Source organism: Lynx canadensis, chromosome B4 (assembly GCF_007474595.2).
Source record: "Lynx canadensis isolate LIC74 chromosome B4, mLynCan4.pri.v2, whole genome shotgun sequence".
Classification (NCBI taxonomy): domain Eukaryota; kingdom Metazoa; phylum Chordata; class Mammalia; order Carnivora; family Felidae; genus Lynx; species Lynx canadensis.
In genome coordinates this window covers 72727183-72732635 of record NC_044309.1, presented here as the reverse complement: position 1 = coordinate 72732635, position 5453 = coordinate 72727183, and the positions used below count along the sequence as shown (strand labels likewise).

Sequence of the window (5453 nt, the reverse complement as noted above, 5' to 3'; positions counted from 1 at the left end):
AAATCAAGAGATGGATGCTCAACGAACTGAGCCACCCAGGTGCCCTTAAAATATGAATTTTAAGAAAATTTTATATAGCCCTATGAAAAGAGCAACCTCTACAGACATCAGGATTACACTGCTGTTGGTGGGTAGTATATGAGGGAACTGGCATTCTCATCTCCTGTTGGTGTATGGTAAATTAGTGCAATGTGTCAAAATTTTAAACATACGTACCCTTTAATGTAGCAAACCTACTCCAAAGGATGAAGGCATATAGATGTTCATTAGAGCATGCTTTGTAACATTGAAAATTGGAAATACTCTATGCCTATCTATAAACAATGCTTCTTAACCCTAGCCAACTCAGTCCCCTTTTTATAATAAATATTTTTGTTAACACTTCACTTATAGTCCTAAAATGAAAGTCATAGATACCTACAATGAAATATACTAACTGTAATATTAAAGAGAAATAAAAGGAAAGCGATTAGTAACAAAATATGTATTTCAATATGTAAATACTCTATACACGAAACATACTCTAGAGGGCAGTACCATCCAGTTAAGAACTCATTATCTACAACAAGCTAGTTAAGCAATTTATGATATATCCAAACAATGGAAGGATGTATACCTAGATTTGCTGACATTGTTGAATCAAAAGCAGATTGCACAGCAGCAATTACATAGGTAGTTTTATTTATGTAAATAAATAGAAAAAGATCTAAAAAGATGCTCACTAGGATGTTGATGATAAGAATTGTCTCTAATGATGAGATTTATAGGGTTTTTGCTTTTCTCTTTATGTGTTTGCATATTTGAACTGTCTTGTCTATACATAAATTTAAAAGTTTATGGCAAGTCCCAATGGGAGAATCACAACATAGATTCCTAGGTTTCTGGAGTGAGGTCCTGTTGTCTGCAATGGAGAATTAAATGCCTTTTTTTTTTTTAAGTTTATCTTTTATTTATTTTGAGAAGGAGAGAGAGAGACAGAGAAAGAGTGAGCACACACGACCAGAGGGGCAGAGAGAGAGGGAGAGAAAGAGAATCCCAAGCAGGCTCCACTCACCACAGAGCCCAGCGTGGGGCTTGAACCCAGAAACCATGAGATCATGAACTGAGATCAGGAGTTGGATGCTCAACTGATTGAGCCACCCAGGCACCCCTGGAGTCTTAACTATCTTTCATTGAATAGTTACTGGCCTTTCCCAGGCAGCTGCCAAAGATGGTGTTGGGGCTAGTCGTGGTACATGGATAGCCAAGGCCATCTCCTGTGTTGTCAAGTGAGCCTGATGGCTAAGTAATACTTCCAGGGAGGAGGTTGGTGGTCATGCACTGTGAGGGCATCCACATTTATGGCAATTTCTGCATAAACAAGTTGCAATACTTGGTCTTCTTCCACAAATGCATGAACACCAACTCGTCCTGTGGGCCCTACCTCTTCCAGTCCCCTAGCTACATCTGTTGAAAGAACGGTACAAGGCATTTTGCTGCTCAAGGCCAAGTAAGGTCCAGCCACCCTGGACTGCCTCAGGGTATTTAACAGGATCCCACTCCTGGTCCCATCACCCCTACCTCATAAGAAAAAGTGGATGGTGGTTTTTACTGCCCTAAGGTTGTGCACCTGAAGCCCACTCAGAAGTTTGCCTACCTGAGGCACCTGGCTTGCAAGTTCTCCTGGAAGTACAGGCCATGATAGCCACCCTAGAGGAGAAGAGAAAGGAGACGGCCAAGACTCATTGTAGAAAAAAGTGGTAGTTCATGAGGCAGGAGAAACAGGCCAAGAAGAATGTAGAGAACACAACTGACAAATACAAAGAGGTCCTCAAGACCTATGAACTCCTGGTTTGGGTCCAATAAAGATTATTTCTCATGCTTGGCTTGGCCTTCCTTTCTTCCATTGGTACCCTAGGATGTAGGGGACCTAAATGTGGCCGTCCCAATGTCCAAGTGCCACAGGCAGCCACTTAGGAGTGGCCCTGAAAACAACAGAGAGGAGAAAACCTTTAAGTGGGCAGAATTTTGACTTGTGCATCTGATAGTTTACTTTGAGTAGAAAGTTATGGGTGCTGGCAAAAGGCTTGTCTGCTTGGTCAGAGTCTGTGGGGAGAAAGACAAGAGATAAAGGGGTCTAGGAAAGAGGCGTACGGATGAATCTATAAAAGCGGATATGAGATGTGAAGATTTTTGTTTCACATGTTAATGCCCAACAGAGAGCATCCATTACAGAAGAGGGACTAAACAACAACAAGAAACAATAACTTGTCCAGATAACATCACTGAGTCTCTGCCATTAGTTACACCAGTATTGGTACAACGGGCACACAATAAGAATGGAGACAGGAATGGAGATTATACATGGGCCCAACAGCGTGGGCTCCCACTTACCAAGGCTTATCTATCTACTGTCACTGTCAAATATCTGACTTTCCAGCAACAAAGACCCATCAATACTTGGCCCACAATATGGCACCATCCCTTTAGAAGACCTACCAGGTACTTGGTGGCAAGTTGTCTACACTGGACTTGTTCCACCCTGGAAGTAGTATCAATCTATCTTGACTGGAATATAAACATATTCCAAGTTAGACCTATTGCTTAAGTCTTAGCTAGTACTACTGAGAATTTAAAGTGTTTGGTCCAATGACCAGGGCATTAGTATAGCAGTGTGTATATGGGATCCACTGATCTTTTCATAAACTATACCATCTAGACAAACTGCTAGACTCATAGAGCACTGGAATGACCCGTGGAAGATTCAGCTGAGGTGCTAGCTTGCAAAGGATACCTTGTGAGGAGGGACATCATCCTCCAGGCCTCAAGGTAAACTCTAAATTGATATTCATTATACGGTACAGGGTTCCCAATATGGCGAATACATGGGTGCAGTAGCTGTAGCATGCAAGTAGGAATATTTCTGTACACTGATTACCAGAGATTCATTTGCGGGATTTTTAACCTTCTTTCCACAGTGGTTAGAGGTTTTGGCATCCTCAGGAAAAGTCCCATTAAACCCCAGCTACTCCTGGTCACTTTAGGATCTTCATTCCAAGAAACCAGCAGGAGAGTATAATTGAACCTGATCTTCAGTAGGGCAGCTGTTATGCAATAGAGACAGGAAAGAATACATTTCATACTCAGGTAATCCATTTGGGTATCTTGGTTTCCACTTGGCCAACTTAGGTAGTACATGGATAAGCGCAACAGCCACAACTTGAGAAGGACTTGGTGATCAATGGCTAAGTCCTCTGAGGGAAGAGGGTCTAGGTCATTGCACTAAATAAGCTACCTTGACAAGCAGAGGGTGAGGGGAATCTAGAATGGGTGGCAGAGAAAGGAGATGATCAACCTCAATTATGGCCCCAAGAACAGCTTTAAGGGCTGTAATTAATCCCACCAATGCTTTTTCTAATTTCTCCAGGAAAAGAGATCTGATAGAACTTTGGAAGAGATTCTCCTAGAATGTATTATATATATAAAGGGGTTGATGGCCATGGATATCATGGTACACTGCAGAGATCTCCCCATCCAGGACTGAAATCATTCCACCTGCTGCTAGAAGTATTGGAGGATGATAGATTTCAACTGAATCCTACTTCAGAATTTACTTCAAGTTCAAGTAAGCTCAAGAAGATTACTTTTCTGGGCTCAGAAAAAATGACTGGTCACTGAGGTAAGCATAAAGTCCTCAGAGCTCTCTGTAGAAAGGCTGAGGTCTTTGCTGGATTGCATCACAACACAACTTCTTCCTCTGTTCAATCTTACTTCCTTTACTCTTTCCACAGGTGGATCCCAAGAGCACTCCCCAATGAAATTTCTGTCCCTGAGCCTTCATCTCAAAGTGTATTTCCTAGGGAATGTGACCTGTGAGAAGTTCCCCTTCCCTACATACCTTATAACTGTTAAGACCTTTTGTAAAAAATCAAAATTTATTAAATAAAAAGGGGCTTTATTGGCTCACATAACTGCACAGGTATCAGGATTGATTTGATTCAGTGGATTAATGGTGTCAAGGACCAGTTTTGCTCCATTTCTCTGCTCTGCCTTCCACAAAATCAGCATTATTCTAGAGCTAGCTTTGTTCACATTGACGGTAGCTGCAGTAATTCCAGGGTTTATATTCTCAGCCCTCACATTCCAAATGGAAAGAGAACAGGCTTTTAGTAGCTTTATTTAAAGAATAAGGAAAAATCTTTCTCAGAGTCACTAGCAATTCAAGGTTCAGAGACACAAATTGGTCAAAGGCTGGGTTTCTTAAGCCACTTACTGGCAAGAGGTATGGGATTACCTTGAGTGCTTTAAAATAATCAGTTCACTCCGGGAATTGTTGGTATGTTTTAATCTTTGCCTTCTACAACCACACAGATGGGGAGGGATGGAAGGGATGTTGTGGAGACAGATATATTCATTTGCTAGGGCTGCCATAACAAAGTACCACAGCACAGAGTGCTTAAAGCAGAGAAGTCTATTTTCTCACAGTTCTAGAGGCTAGAAGTCTGAGATTAAGACGTTGGCCTTTCTCCTTAGCTTAGATGACCATCTTCTCCTGCCTTTGCATGGTTTTCCCTCTGCATGCATACATCTCTATGTCCTAATCTCCTCTTGTTATAAGCAACCAGTCATATTGGATTAGGGCCTACCCTAAGGACCTTATTTTAACTGAATCACCTCTTTAAAGACCTTGTCTCCAAATACAATTACATTCTGAAGTGCTAGGGATTAGGACTTAAATACATGAACTCTGGGGGACACAATTCAGCCCATAACACAAACTCAACATCAGCATCAATTACATATTGAAATATTTCATTTGCTTGACTGTTGCACTAAATTGTCAAGTCTTTAAGGGCAAGAACAGTATCTTATTTATACCACCTATGCCTAGCACAGAGCCGGGTACACACTAGGCAGTCAATACAAGATAACAACTGCTTGCTAAGGACTATAGTTTGTTGCACCTTATAAGTATGAGGTCACTGGTGACTTTTTTGAGGAGCAGTTTCAATGGAGTGGTGGTGACATAAGCCTAATTGTTGTGGGTTTAAGAGTGAATGGACGAGTTTGACAGTATAAAAATTATGACTTTCTTATGACAAAAGCCACCATGAACAAAGTCAAAAGATGATTATGATAAAAAATAGTACCTACATATATGGAACACCAAGGGTTAAGAGCTCTGACAAAAAAAATCCTATAAAAAGACCAGAAAAAGATGAAGACAAATAGTATGAAAACATACAAAGGCTATACACACAACCCAAAAATACATGAAAAAAAGTTCAGCCCTATCAGTACTCAGGGAAACACTAATTGAAGTAACAGCAAGATAGCATTTAATGCACATTACATTGACAAAAGTTTAAGATTCATGCTTCTGTCCTGGCAAGAGATGGATAAATAGACATTCTTTTACCTTTTGGTTGGCACGTGAACTGCAGTAATTCTAGAGGTAATCTGGCAGTGTCTCA

General features: G+C 40.9%; 1 pseudogene; it reads left to right on the top strand.

Moving 5' to 3' along the window:
- The first annotated feature begins 1235 nt into the window (after nucleotides 1–1235).
- On the top strand, nucleotides 1236–1845 carry LOC115518684 (annotated as a pseudogene).
- The last annotated feature ends 3608 nt before the right edge of the window (nucleotides 1846–5453 follow it).